The sequence below is a fragment of the Protopterus annectens genome, chromosome 4.part0 (genome assembly GCF_019279795.1).
Source record: "Protopterus annectens isolate FY-2018-M chromosome 4.part0, PAN1.0, whole genome shotgun sequence".
Lineage (NCBI taxonomy): Eukaryota > Metazoa > Chordata > Ceratodontiformes > Protopteridae > Protopterus > Protopterus annectens.
In genome coordinates this window covers 1,991,218,754-1,991,234,420 of record NC_056733.1, presented here as the reverse complement: position 1 = coordinate 1,991,234,420, position 15,667 = coordinate 1,991,218,754, and the positions used below count along the sequence as shown (strand labels likewise).

Genomic DNA, 15,667 nt, shown 5'->3' with positions numbered 1-15,667 from the left:
TTTGACTTAGGAATGGGGTCCAATTCCTGTCACAGTATTAGAAACCTAAAAGACTTGGAGAAATTAAAGAAAGGAAAGTGAAAGACTTGACTCTGTGGAACTCTAGGTCAGTGTCCAGAGAAGAAACCACCTCTGCCACAACGGATCCAGTCTGAAGCAGAATCGAAGGGCTGACAATGGGGTTTTTCTAAATCGCACAGATTTTGAACCCTTCTGATTCTTGTTATATGGTTGCTGAGGGCTCTCAAATCTAACCCCTATGGCTGGACAAGGTATTGCTGCATTCTTTATACTTTGACTATCTTTCTTTCACCAAGGAGATCAAATAAGGTAATGGCATCATATGGAGCACTGGTGAAAGATGCTTTGAAATTATCACTGAAATCACATAAGCAGTGCCTGGCATGGTAGTGCACTGTGAGACAGCTGTGCACTGCTCTTACTGCTCCATCTGCTAAGTTAAGGATCAACTACATGGAGAGGTCTGTGATATTCAACACTGGTCCCAGGGTAGCTTGCAAGTGTGTTTGGGGATCTTATTCAGGAAGCTTTTTTTAAGGTATCCACATCCTGATTTGCCAAGTACCTTTGAAAGTGGTTCATGAGTGTTAAGTACTTCAGTGTCCTCAAGGCAAATGTGCCTGAGGCATACGCTCACTTCCCCATCCTATCATACTACATTCTCCATTAGCAGGATGGATGGTTGAAGACTCCTTGGACAGTTCCATTTTAGTAGCTGCTGCAATTATCACATGGTCCACCAGAGGACCCTTTGATCAGAAATGCCTATCTTCAGGATAAGCGCTTTGTCTGGTTTACATGAGATAACCTGTGCTGCGTCCAGTTTCTGTCATACCCTCCTAGCCACCAAGTCAGTAAGACTGTCCACTGAAGATACTATCCAAGAGGTTGATGGAGCAGAACCATATGCACCACAGATCACTTTCTCATCCTGAGAATGCAGTACAGTGGGCCAGGATCCCCTCTATCACATTAGCTCAAGCATTTTGCCAAAGGTAGTGTCTTCCTGTGGGGAGAGTGGAGAATCTTCTTGATCCTCCAAGTCTGTGTGTTTGAAGTGGGAAACTCCATAGAGGAGCTGAAGTGTCTCATTTTGCACATTCTCTTCCTAGGGATTTCTCTGACCCATCTGAATCCTGGGAAGAATCTTTTAGCACTTGATGAAAGTGCTGTCGCTTGATCAACATGTATCTGTCCAGTTAGTCTTATCATGACTGATCTGCTAAATGTGGAGATGTAGGATCTGCAGCAAGACTTCATTCTCGGCATGGCAAAACTTAGATTTCTGCTGCTTGTGTTTTGCAGGGATTCCGCTGTGCAAGGAAAGTGTCGAAAGATTTTACTCTTCTAACATATTCTGGAAGAATCACACCAAGTTCTTGTAAGCAAGTAAAACAGCTTTATTTTACATGCATGGAGATCTGCTACATGATAGTAATATGCCAGCAGTCTGGCTACTTGTACTTTAAGTTCTCCTTATATAGACCCTCCTGCACGTACATACACGTAGCACAGAGGACTTTCATTAAAATTGATAGTTTGATTACTTGTTTTTACCAGCCAGTACCACAGTTATTCTTGCACCATTAACTTCCTTATCAGTAGTTTAAGATTAACTCCTGCATTCCTCAGTGATCAACATTTTCCAGAACATTTCAGTTTGCACGCAGTGAACATTTTTCTGCTTAACCCTTTAAATACAGAATACAAAATATGTTGACTTCAGTATTTTTCCACATTTCCCCCCTTACAACATTTTATATACTGTTTATTTTACACAATCCCAGATACGTTGTATACCTTCTCATAATCAGAGAAATATGCTTTTGTAGCATTGGCAGAGATAACCTTCGATATTATCATTTTGATACATGGTATGCAACAGCAGCCAAGCAGCAAAAATATGATTGCACCAACACATACAGCAATTAAAATGTTCATCAACACAGAACCCCAGTTTCCAAACAGATTTTGGAAAAAGTCAGTCAAGGGGTTTGGACCAGGTTTAGTCAGTTCAGAAACTTGTTGAATTATTTCAAGATGGCTCTGAATCGCGTGCTCGTTATCAGGGATGAACGAGCAGCACTCCTCGTGTATCAGAGCGCAAGTACCTCCTTTCGCCGCTAGGGTGAAATCGAGCGCCATACGGTTCTGCAACACTACTGTTCTCATCGCCGTTAATTCGTCCGTCACCAATTCTAGCGCTGAAAATGTCGCATTACTCAGAGTCTCTAACAGTTTTGACAGTTTTCTCAGTTCCCAGATGGATTTTACTGTCCCATATGCTGGCAAAATACCAGCCCAAGCAATTACATCATCGCCTAGGTCCATATGTGAGAGTCCTTTGCTGCTGGCGTGTGCCAAGTCATGGTGATAAATCCATGACGCATCAATGTTACCAACGGGATTAATAGGTTTATTAAGAGAACGTGCATTTCAGTATTTTACCTTGAGGCAACGCATTTGCGTGCCTGATAGCTGGTATCAGATATCCCAAAAACAACTTCCTGACCAGCCATATGGTAACCATTTATATGCTTTCCTACCACAAATAAAATAACAATCATTTGTTTTGATGGTAATATTGGTTGCAAATTCATAACTCCCATTTGGCTTTAGCCCTTAAATAACAGGCCATATACATACAGCATTTTTTCAACAAAACTAATATCATTTACATTGATGTCTTTTTATAGCTCCAAACTTGGTCTCACACTGCCCTTCTAGGGTACAATTATGAACTATTGTCAAATTACATTGGCTCAGCCCCACCTTAACTTTCCCAATCTTTTGAAAACACACTGTTCCATTTTGGCCCCAGAAGAGGCAGCGCCACCTTGTCTCTCAGTGGTACTTCTGTGGTTTCAAACAACAAACTATTCCAAGTATCATTTATTCCCAGAGGGGCTGTCCCTAACATTAAGCCACTGTGTACAGTAGGTATTGCAGTACATACCCAACAATTTGAGACATTCATTGAGGATGCATATGCATATTTAATCGCTTGATATGTATTAAAGTTTGGATGCCAGCTGGTGTGTTTGTCTCTTTTGAATGGCTAGCTTCATTAAAAGACAGAAATGTCCAAAACAGAAATATTACAATCACAATAGTTATAAACAATAAAACATTGCAATAGAACCATTTTCTCTTATTCTCATTATTGTCCTTCATGATTGCTGCTGTCTGTTTGTTCCTCAGGGGAACTCAAGTCTTTATTTAACTTAAAATGTTTTATGATTTTGCAGTGCGTTAGGTGGATCCATGAGGACCTTTCTTTAATCCGAACTGCTGTTGGAGTTGCGATTAGCACCTGGTAGGGGCCCTCCCATTTGGGGGATGCCCAATTCTTGCGTTTTATTATTTTGATCCAGACCCACTCGCCGGGTCTGATTTTCGTGATCTTGTCGTCTCTTGAACCTGAAAAACAATCATTCGTTAAACAGCTGTTAGTATTGGTCAGCATTTTCCTCATGTACTCAGCTATCTCCTCACCCCCCTCACGTTCCGCAGGCAACAAGTTTTGCCACTGCGGGACGTAATAAGGTCTCCCATACAACAACTCAAATGGGGTGACTCCTTTTGAGGTGGGAGTTGTGCGCATGGAAAGGAGGGCTAGAGGTAGACAGGTAATCCAAGACTGATGTGTCTCGCCATGAGTTTTCTCAACTTGCCTTTTAGAATGCCGTTATGGCGTTCCACCAACCCTGCTGACTGTGGGTGGTAGGCACAATGGTGTTTCAATTCAATTTGGAAAACTGTAGACAGTTTCTGTATGATCTGATTGACAAAATGTGTGCCGTTGTCAGAGTAGATGCGTGTAGGAAGTCCAAAGTGCGGACGATGTGATTGACCAAAATTTTAGCCACTGATTGAGCATCCGGATGTGTCACCGAAAAGCCTCAACCCACTTAGTAAATGCATCTACTATTACTAACACAAACTTCTTTAGTTGTGCCGGGTCAATTCGATGAAGTCCATACATATTGTATGAAAAGGATAGGGGGGTGTTGGAAATGATGCCGGAGCAACTCTGACCCCTCCCCCGTGGTATTTAGCACATACTATGCAGGATAGACAAAAACGTTTTGCATATGCAATGAAACCCTTGGTCCAAAAGGTAAGGTGGATAATTCTAACCATAGCTGCAGGGCCCAGATGGGAAGGGCCATGCACAACTAGTGCTGCATATCTAAAAAGATTAGTAGGCAAAACATATTTATTATCCGGTCCCACATAGATTCCTTTGTTCTGCCTAACACCATACCTAGTCCAGCATTGTTTTTCCTGTACTGTGCTAAGTTCCTGCATGACTTGTAAGGTTTGCAAATCAAATTTATCTGTTGGTTGTAATTCTGTAGGTGTGGTTTCAAGTGAAAAGGTACTGGACATAGCTGCCTCTTTGTCTGCTTTGTCTGCTAGGGCATTACCAAGTGATACCGGGTCCTTAGCACGGGTATGAGCAGCGCATTTACAGATGGCCAAAGCCTGTGGCCGTTGGACGGCTTGTAGTAATTCAAGGATTAGGTCTTTGTGCATAATGTCTTTCCCCGAGGTTGTAACCATCCCCCTATTTTTCCATTGCTGAGCAAACACATGCACCGTAGAGAAGGCATATTGACTATCCGTATAGATAGTGACATTCCTGTCCTCTGAAAGGAGACATGCCCTTGTCACAGCAATCAGTTCCGCTGCTTGAGCGGATAAGTTCCCGGGGAGTGGTCTTGCCTCTATTATCTGAGTTGCAGTAGTAACTGCATACCCTACCTGCGTGGTGCCTGTTTCTGTTTTGCGTGCTGACCCATCTACAAACAGTGTCCAGTCCGCATGTAGTAAGGGTTGATCTTTAAGATCCGGTCTTGGTAGAACTTTAGAATGTATGAGATCTAAGCATACATGCGGAATACCGTCTTCAGCAACAGGTAGCAATGTCGCTGGATTTTAGGTAGTGCATCTCTCAATTGTCATGTGTGGCTGCGATAACAGCGTAGTCATACAAGATAAATGTCTGCTAGGTGACAGAAATGTTAACTTGTCCTGCAGAAGGATGACTGCTACAGAGTGCGGGACTTTTAACGTAAGATCATGGAACAATACCAACGTGGCAGACGCTTGTACCGCCAAAGCGGCTGCAATTACTGCTTGCACACAGTGTGGTAATGCTCGTGCTACTGAGTCTAATTTGCTAGAGTAAAATGCCAATGGTCTTAACTTATCTCCATACATTTGCATTAAAACAGATGTCATAAATCCCTGCTTGCAATCTACAGTCTGTATAAAGGTCTTACTGTAATCTGGAAACCCCAATGTTGCTGACCCAGCTATCAGTTGCTTGATCCTAGTAAATGCCTGTACTGCCTTGTCTGTCCAGTGCAGCAAATCTTTTGCCGCCATCGGTATTGCAAAAATTAAGTCTGATAGCGGGTGCACTTCTTCGGCGTAGTTGGGAATCCAACTACGACAGAAGTTCGTAATGCCTAAAAGGACATCATTTCTTTTTGTAGTTGGCATGGGGGCTTGTAAAATAGCATTCTTTCTGCTGTCATCTAATCGCCTGCCCTTCCCAGAGATAGTATAACCCAGGTAACGTACTTCTAATTTACAAAATTGTAACTTAGACTTATTTACCTTATGTCCTTCGTGTGCCAGAAAGTGTAGTAGTCGAATAGTCTCGACTTACAGAGTTCTTCCGTAGTCGCGCCAGGAGGATATCATCCACGACAGCAGTAGGTGGCACCCTTGGGCTGGTTGGAACTGAGCCAAATTGGTGGACATCTCTTGTGAGAAGATGGTCGGACTTTCGCAGTATCCCTGCGGTAACCTGGTATAGGTATAACGCTTGCCCATAAACGTAAATGCAAACCAAAATCTACTATCTTCCTGCAAGGGAATAGAGAAAAGGCATTACTGATATCAATTACAGAAAAGTAGTTATCCGTTGGAAGGATATCGTTCAGCAGAATAGACGGATCCGGGACTATGGGGGCCCGAGGTACCACCGCGGCATTTATTGCCTGTAAGTCTTGTACCATCCTCCATGTCCCATCCGGTTTTTACTGGAAATAAGGGCGTATAACACGGTGAGTCTGTGCACAGAATTAATACTCCAGCTTTCAAAAGTGCTGTGATTACCGGTAAAATGCCCTCCTCTGCCTTTCTGCTCAAGGGATACTGCCGTTTATGAGGTCTAAATTCTGACTTGGGTGTAATCTTTACCTGTCCTGCCGTTCTAATCAGTCCGATATCGTGCTGACCCTGCGACCATAATGAGTTTGGAATCATCTGCAATTGAGATTCTTCCATGGGGGTAAGGAGACATAGTCATAATGTCCCAGGGGATTGTATCGGTTTGTCTTCCCTGAGGTGCATGGTCGGTCTGGCTTGTGTAACCCAGTTAAGTTTTTGAACCTGAATGCCCTTACCTGCCAACTGTTCTGGTGTCCATCCTACCCATTCAGTTATTTTCTTACCCACGAGGTACCATGACATTCCTTCACCCTCCGTGACTGAAATATGTGTGGTTAATTCATTCTTATACAGCAGCTGCATATCCCTTGCAAGGCTACATGTGACTGCAGAATTACCTAGTGTGTCCCAGAAAAGGCTATGCAATACTAGTTTGGTGACTTTAAAACTAAGAAATTTCTTTTCGTATTCTAAATCAGGTCCGGCACATCTTCTGTAATACATTGTGCAATGTAATGGATCTGACACCTTCGGATTTGTTATGCCGTATTTGCTTAATGCCAAATTTGTAAGAGCCGTCACTACACTCTGGGGGCCTTTCTCTATCAAATTATTACTATACCAGTAATGTAGATCTCCCTGCCCCTCTAATAGCATTGCACTATTCAGTTCTATTCTCCTTGCCACCATCCCCGTGGAGGTTGGGACGGCTGCTATACCGAACACTTGCATTAAATCTCTTCCTAGTAAATGTACTGGGCAGATTTCTGAAATTATTACTCGGAACCGTATGGTTTGGTTCGTCTCTGGGTCGGTAAACCACAGAGGTTTGGACAATGGCTCTTTGTAAATACGACCATTTGCTGCTTTTACAAGCACATATTCATCCGAGGTAACATCGGATGATATGGCAGTACTTCTGACTAACGTTCGAGAAGCCCCTGAGTCACAAAGAAATTCTATGTCTCGGCCCTCAACTTGCAATGTGATCACTGGTTGGGATTCCAATTGCATAGTTGATGCTAGTGCTGTTAGATTTACCATTTGATATTTCTCATTTTCTGCCATTTCCTGTCCCCACCCATCGTCTTCACTTGTACCTACTTCCCCATTCTCACTTTCTTCTTCTTCCTCATACCCTCCATCTACGTCTTTTTGACCATCATATAGTCATGCGGTACCACGGAAGCAACCATCGGTTTCTCCGGTCCTCTGCAATCTCTGGCGAAATGTCCTTTCTTACCGCACTTAAAACACTCCCCTCTTTTGCCTACCCTCGAAATCCTCAGAATGACTTATGCCTCCCGTCCTCGTCCTCTTCCCCTGCCACGCCCTCTTCCATGATTTGCGGAACCTTGAACTAACATTAAAGTTCCATCATCACTAACTGTAAAAGTCTGGGCTTTTTTATTTTTTTTTTCCTTCAGGTATTTCTCAGCATGTCTAGCATAATCCATAAGGGGCTGTAGACGCTGTCCTGTGTGTGATCATATGCTTTTGTATAAAGTTACCAATGGCTGTCTTGCAGCCCTTTAGGAATGCATTTTTCAGTTGCTGTTCATAGGGCGAGTCATTTGCCTGATTTTCTGCCTTAATCAACCCACTATGAGCATCAAAACATTGTGTGAGACGATGTAGATAATTGTCTACGGTTTCGTCATCTGATTGAACGCATTGATTAATGCAAGTCCAATCTGCTTTGGGCTTCCAATGTTCTTCTATTTTATCTAGGAGAGTCTTTATTCTGGTTCTACACACTTCGGAGTTAAACGGCAAGGCTCCCCCTTCCTCTGGTAGCAGGGGTCCCAAGTTCCGCAAATAAGGTGCCAATCAGGTCCTAGGATTTGCCTTATTACTTGTTCAAATTCTACAGCGTTTAATCTATAACTCATTCTCATGCCCCCTACGTCTGTACGGAATTTACGCATATCTACTTTTGGATGGGGAATCCCCTCTACCGCTTTTCGGATATCATCACGGGTCCACGGTCGGTAGACCAATATGGTAGGACCCTCGCCTTCTGCGCCCGCTTGAGGATTTGCCACTTCTATCAGTGGGTATTCCTCTCCTTCCTGATCTACCTTCTCCTTAATTTTCCAGTCCCTTCTCTCCTAATACTTCCGCTGCGTAAGTCAAGAGTGTTGGCAGGCTCTCTCTGTAATATAATACGTGGCGTGGGGGGGACACTCACCGAAGCCTGGTATTGCGGTGGGTCCTGGTCGGGGGGCACCTCAATAACCTGTGCAGGGTCTGGATACTGGATGGGAGGGGCCGAGGGATTCTGGTGACTACGACTGACTATGGAAGTTTCATTATCTTCCTTTTGAACAAAGTACACATCTTTTTCACTTGAATTACCACACCCTTTTTCAAATTTTGTTCCTTATGTTTTTATTTGCTTCCTCCAGCCATTTCTGTGCCTGGGGAATCCCTACCTTCTTTTGCTTCCTTGTCTTATTTCCTGCCTGTTTGCGCAGTAATCTTACTAGATTTTGACATTCTGACTTATTTAAACATCCACTAAACCCATGTTTTTTTTCCATTTATCTAAATACTTTACATTCTTTGGGTGTAAATCAAACATAAACTTTTCATCTTCAGTTTTGTCGCCTTTGGCTAACTGGTTCCTGTTCCCATTTCTCTTACGAGAAACTATTCCTGTTCCTGAGATCTCTTGTATATGGAATCTATTCACATATACCCCTTATACTTTGAGAAAATTCAATTTCTCCCTTGACTAGTCCCTTAAAATTTAGACAAAAAATTCCAATCAGAAACAACAAAAAATAGCTTTTCTTTTTGCTTACCTTTGTGATTCCTCCGCCCTGTTTCGCTGCCACCTCACGGATTGAATCTGGAAAGAGTGACTGGCCTCTAATTTCAACCTGTTTCAGTTGGAGGTCTTTCATTCGAGGAGAGCCTGATCTCTCTCCACCTGCGCAGGTTTTCAGCCTCTCTTTGTTCGATTCGCGCCGTGCAGGGGCCGCCCTAACGTTGGGCGCCAGTTATGTCGAAAGATTTTACTCTTCTAACATATTCTGGAAGAATCACACCAAGTTCTTGTAAGCAAGTAAAACAGCTTTATTTTACATGCATGGAGATCTGCTACATGATAGTAATATGCCAGCAGTCTGGCTACTTGTACTTTAAGTTCTCCTTATATAGACCCTCCTGCACGTACATACACGTAGCACAGAGGACTTTCATTAAAATTGATAGTTTGATTACTTGTTTTTACCAGCCAGTACCACAGTTATTCTTGCACCATTAACTTCCTTATCAGTAGTTTAAGATTAACTCCTGCATTCCTCAGTGATCAACATTTTCCAGAACATTTCAGTTTGCACGCAGTGAACATTTTTCTGCTTAACCCTTTAAATACAGAATACAAAATATGTTGACTTCAGTATTTTTCCACAGAAAGAATAACTTGCGTGAAGTACGCCAGTTTCATACATATCCTCCCTCATCCAGTTTACTGTGTGTTCCCAGTAGTTGGCCCCTAATATACATCTGTGGTCTGCAACACACACACACACACACACACACACACACACACACACACACACACACACACACACACACACACACACACACACACACACACAAAATTCATAGCCATAAACACTGTCCATATATCTGCAGTACATTGTGCTCCTCTCTCCAAGGGAAAAAAGGCGATAAAGTATACACGGCATGTACAGCTTGCAGCTGAAGATGTCATGCAACGGGCTGCAACAAAACTGCAATGTTAAGTAAATATCCGTGTGCCAAGTGTTTGTGACCAACCTTCCACAAGGCATGCCTTTGACAACAAAGGAAGTACAGTGGATATAAAAAGTGTACACACCCCTGTTAAAATTTCAGGTTTTTATGATATTAAAAAAAAAAGAAACCACAACAAATCATTTCAAAACTTTTTCCACCTTTAATGTGACCTACAACACGTACAATTCAATTTAAAAACAAACAAATCTGTTAGGGGAAAAAATATAAAAATAAAAAATGTATAATAAGCTAGTCGCAGAAGTGTGCACACCCTTAAACTAATACTTTGATGAAGCACTTGATTCAATTACAGCATTCAGTCTTCTTGGGTAGGAGTCTATCAGCATGGCACATATTGACTTGGCAATATTTGCCCACTCTTACTTGCAAAAGTGCTCCACATCTGTCAGACTGCAAGGGCATCTCTTGTGCACTGCCCTCTTCACCCACAGATTTTCAATTGGATTTAGGTTTGGGATCTGGCTGGGCCATTCCAAAACTTTTCTTCTAGTAAAGCCATTCTTTTGTTGATTTGGATATATGCTTGGGGTCATTGCTGTGTTGAAAGGTGAAATCCTCTGCATCTTCAGCTTTCTAGCAGATGGCTGAAGGTTTTGGGCCAAAAGTGACTGGAACTTGGAACTGTTCATAATTCCCCTCCACCTTGACTAAAGCCCCGTTCCAGCTGAAGAAAAGCAACCCCAAAGCATGATACTTGCCACCACCACTATTATGTGTGTAGGTCCGACAGTTGCATCACTGCCAAAAAAACAGCATTTCTTTTTGCATGGATTACATAATCTATGAAGCAGCTAATATCAAGCAAAGTGCACATAGCTAAGCTGCAACACTATCTCTCCCACAGTTTCTGCTCACTTAAGCTCCATAATGCTGCTGTATTCAGCAGTTCTGTGAATTGGGAAGCGTCTCCCCCTTCCTCCAAACAAAACCGATACACACACAGTTTGTATACCTTACATATGATAAGTCCAAGGCTGGAAATTAGCCTACTCAGGGTTTACATCTAATGAGGGCTTAACAATGAACCGTGCACAGTCTCATGCAGCACCAGCTTTGTGTGACCCACCTTACTTTACTCCACTTAAATGCAGATTTAGCTTACAAACATTAATAAACACTTCAATAAGGAAATTGACTATGCAATTTTAAACACTCTTGGGTCAGCCAATAAGTAAAGGTTCTGAAGTCCAAATTTACCTCAAAAAGGTCAGTAATGTCCACTGAAGAAACTTTCTGCAGTTTGGGATTAGAGATTCATCAGCAACCTCCTTTTTGCCATTCTGTGCATGGAGTTGGGGTGCCACATCAGCAGCCATCATTACGTAGCACCAATGTTCACACCACTGGCTGGACTGCCTGGGAGACCGTACAAAGTGATCTTTTTTAGAGCAATGAAGCTCATGGTGGCTGCTGGAGTTTATACTGCATAAATTAAAGGCTTTGAGCATGGCTGTTATGGTAACTGGGTACTGTTTCTATGTATCATACCTGTAAGCAAAGTCATGCTAAGAGGCTCTCTCAGTCTCACACACTTAGCATAAGCACATGAGACGCAGGCTGAGCATACGTGTGCAGGTCAATGCCCCTGACAGGGATGTCTTGAAACTTGCATTACTTTTGTACTAAATGGAGAACCTGAAAAGCATAACTGATGTCATAGTATTGCAACACACACCTACAACAAATATTTTATATCATCCTTCATACCTTTACACCACTCTGCCAAAACATTTGCTACACATTAGAGTCACACCACTAAGGTGTCCCATGGAGCAAGTCAGCAGGCCTGCCACAGTCCTCTGGAATAAGACCTAGTGAAGGGCCATGGCTTTGAAGGGCATGGACTGTGGCAAGGAGCCCCAGGGGAGCAGCAAGGAAAGCAAAATCTTACTTTATCTGCTGCATAGGGACTACTAGGCATATCTGATTGAGGACACATCCAAGTGACTCCAGCATAACGTGGATGTCTGCCACAGTCTTGCCAGAGTGGTCTGTTGCAACTGGCATACTACCCTCTAATATGCAGTGCATGTGACACCAAAATAACCTGAGGATGTCCCATCCTGACCTTTTTTGCCAGTGGGAGGAAGAGGTCAAAGAAAGAGCACCTGAGATGTACAGTAAGTTATCTGTCTATTCTGCACAGAGACTGGTTGCCTACATAATAAATGTATGCGCTGTATATGTGTAACATATCGATACTTGTTTTGTTCTACATAGGGAAGCCATACATGAGAATAGTTTTCTGTATCAGATAAGAATGCAAAGACTTTCTAATTGCAGGGTTGCATATTATTTAATTTCTTTTCTTTTTTTAAACTACAGTTGCTTTAAGGTGCATTACTGTATTTGTTATCTGCCAGCAACAAGCATGTATGTGACTCTGGATGGATAACACCGTCTATGTTAATGTGTATGGAACATATATACTGCACATTTGGGCGCTCTGAATATTAGCAATATAGTTATACAGTTTATCCATTTTTGACCTTTGCGATGTCTTTTCTGTACACCTGCTAGACTTGGACAACACAGCAGGTACATGATGGCAGACGGACACCAAACTCCAACTGCAGTCCATATGCAGCTCACTACTTTCGCACACAAGTTTCACAGCCACATCTGCACATCAGAGGACTGCTACCAGTGTGCCACCTTTTCAGACAGCATATTCTAGCATACAAGCAGTTATAGCATACCTTTTGGAGTTAATCAGATTGGGCCAATACATAGCTGTACTTACATAGCAGCAGAAAGTAAATGATTAATATATTACGTATTTATATGTTATGCAAATGTTTTCCTCTCATCTCCATTCATCTGTTACTAACTTTCTTTCATTATTATTTTCTGTATGGTATTTTTTTCTTCATTTCTTTCTACATTTTGTATAGCAGCTGTCATGACAATGCCAGTGGTGTGGCCATGGCCAGTCCCACAGTTGGTCCACCCATCCTTGTGCATGCTCCCAACTGTATTCCAGCCTGCCTCCCCAGTGGGTGCACACGGGACAGCCAGGAAGGCACTTCTACCCCTGGTGCAGCTTCACCACCTGGAAGCACCGCTGGGGGGGGGGGGGGGTTCAGGAATACATCACATACATGTAGTTGGGGGGATAAGATAAACTGGTGGCTGAAAGCTTGCACTGGCCTCTTACAAAGTTTCCTCTTGCAGCTACCAGAGATGCATCACTGTCTGCCGCTACTGTCACCACCTCGGACAAAGCCCACTGGGGAGGGTGAACAGGGTTGATGTCTTACCACCCCCTGAGTATTGCACAGGCAGTGAAATACAGAAGGTGTACCCACCATAACCTCCCCCCTTTCCAATGTTCTCCCTTCTGTGTCACTACCTGTTTGTTGCCCAATCCCCTGCGTTACCAGTGTCCTCCCTTTCTTTGTGAGTCTCTCAGTGTCCTCCCTTTCTTTGTGAGTCTCTCAATCGGCCGTCTCCTCCAACCTTTAGTGTACAGGCACCTCCCTCGTCAGTCTGTCTTTGTCACATGTTTGCGCACTATGCCACTGCTTTCGACAGTCATCTTCTCAGCATACCTTTATCATCCATTATACCCTTTCACAGTTTCCCTTCTTTAAAAAAAAGTGTATGCTTGTCCCACAAAATGGGCTACCTCTCCTCACTCACTCACTCACATCCTTACCTTTGCGGCTACTTTGTGTATTCTCCTCTGCTTGCTGTCCCTTTTCCCTTCTATCCTATAGTCCCACTTCCACCCATTTTCATGATCAAAAAACAGACTTAAACACCACAGTGACCCTTTTAATGTAGTGTACTTATTTCACAATTTGTGTATTAGTGCATGTGAATGTGCTGAGGCATGTGCATTCTCTCTAATCAATTTACCTTGTCACACTTGTAGCCATGAATGTGAACTCTCCTTCACTGCAGGTCCTGCTCATAGCTTGAGTGGGTTTACTAATTGGCAGAAAACTGAGCTGCAAACTTCCACAGTTAGCTGATAATTAACATTGTGAAGCATTGTGTCAGGAGCTGTACCTGTGGTAGGCACTCCTCAATCACTCTCTGTATGTTTCTTAGTTCCAGGACATGTCTCGTAAAAGAACACAGAGGACAAGAATCTCTCAAACAAATTTTCTTATCATATGCATTTATAAAGTTTTTACAGAAACATTTCTGTGTTGAAACAAACATTACCTATAAGATTAGAGAGTATATAAAGCCAAGTAGGCTTTATTTGCAGATATTATTTTGCACCTGATAAATCCAAAAAAGGACATCAGTGTTGTGGAATATTTTGAGACGTTTCAAGTCTTTTTGAGACATAAAATTAAAGAAGATAAAACAAAAGCTACAGCCATAAATTATGTACCAACACACAAATTGGTTCAGTAACGCCCATATTCACAGGGACATAAGATGAAATATTTAGGAGTATGGATTAAAAAGGCTGCTGTTCTGGCAGCTAAGGACATGTGGGGAAAACTAGAAACCCTTATTTATGGATATGGATAATAAGACACAAGTAGTGAAAATGTTTTTAATCCTTTTAATCTTGTATACAGATATGTCATGGAAAATAATTAATCAAGAATTTAAGGAATTTATCTGGGAAGGAAAGAGGGCAAGAGTTAAGTAGATTAACTTGATCCTTCCAACAGAACAAAGTGGTTTACATTTGCTTGATTGGAAGGGATATTTTACAGCTACACAGTTAAGGCTCATATATGCAACACAAGCACAGGGTTGTAATGCAAAGTGGAAAAGGATGAAATGGATGATGATGAAGTAAGGGGGAAGTTCAAGAAATAGAGACAAGTGTGGGATTTTGGATGCAGATCTTTAAGGAGAATAAAGTACAGTTTTGTACCTACCATAAATGTAGATGTTCGAGGATCCACATTGCTGCAGTCCTAACTATTGGGTAGTCCGCTGTCCAGTCGGCCCGAATACCAAAGTATATGGCTGACGTCGGTCAGGGCGCATTAGACTGACGTCAGTACGTCAGGGTACTAATGCGCATGACCGACGTCATATCCTCAGTCTTTTCTTGCCCCAGATGTCAGAAGACCCTGAAAAGATAAGGCCAAAACCAAAAACTCCAAACATACCTGCACCAAAAATATGTACAATATATACAAAATTACCAGAATATAACCTCACCTACACAACCACCCCTAAACACAGAGGGGAAGGAGGGAGGGTAAATTGGACTGCAGCAATGTGGATCCTCGAACATCTACATTTATGGTAGGTACAAAACTGTACTATGTTCTTCATTCCACATTGCTGCAGTCCTAACTATTGGGTAGAATCCCAAAGCAGAGGTAAGGGAGGCTGGCAAATCATAAGGAAGCAGGAACTGACAACATGCCTTGCAAAATAGCTGTGGCAAAACCAGCCCTAGACTTAGAGTAGAGAGGAAGGTGATAATGCTTAGAGAAAGTATGCACTGAACTCCAAGTAGCTGCCTCCAAAATATCCTTAGTTGCCACCCCTTAGAAATGCTGTTGAAGTGGCAGTAGCCCTAGTGGAATGAGGCCTAATCCCAGCTGGAATCTCCTTGCCATGATGGGAATAACAAAATGCAATGCAAAACCCAATCCACCTAGAAATAGTTTGTTTTGACACAGGCTTGCCCTGCGAACCCAAAGCAAAAGAAACAAACAACTGCTGAGACTGCCTAAAATCCTTA

General features: G+C 42.5%; 1 protein-coding gene across 1 annotated transcript in view; it reads right to left on the bottom strand.

Annotated features, from left to right (window-relative positions):
- The window catches only part of ING5 (inhibitor of growth family member 5), a 1,231,358-nt gene that overhangs the window by 90,103 nt on the left and 1,125,588 nt on the right, over positions 1 to 15,667 (bottom strand). The window lies entirely within an intron of this gene.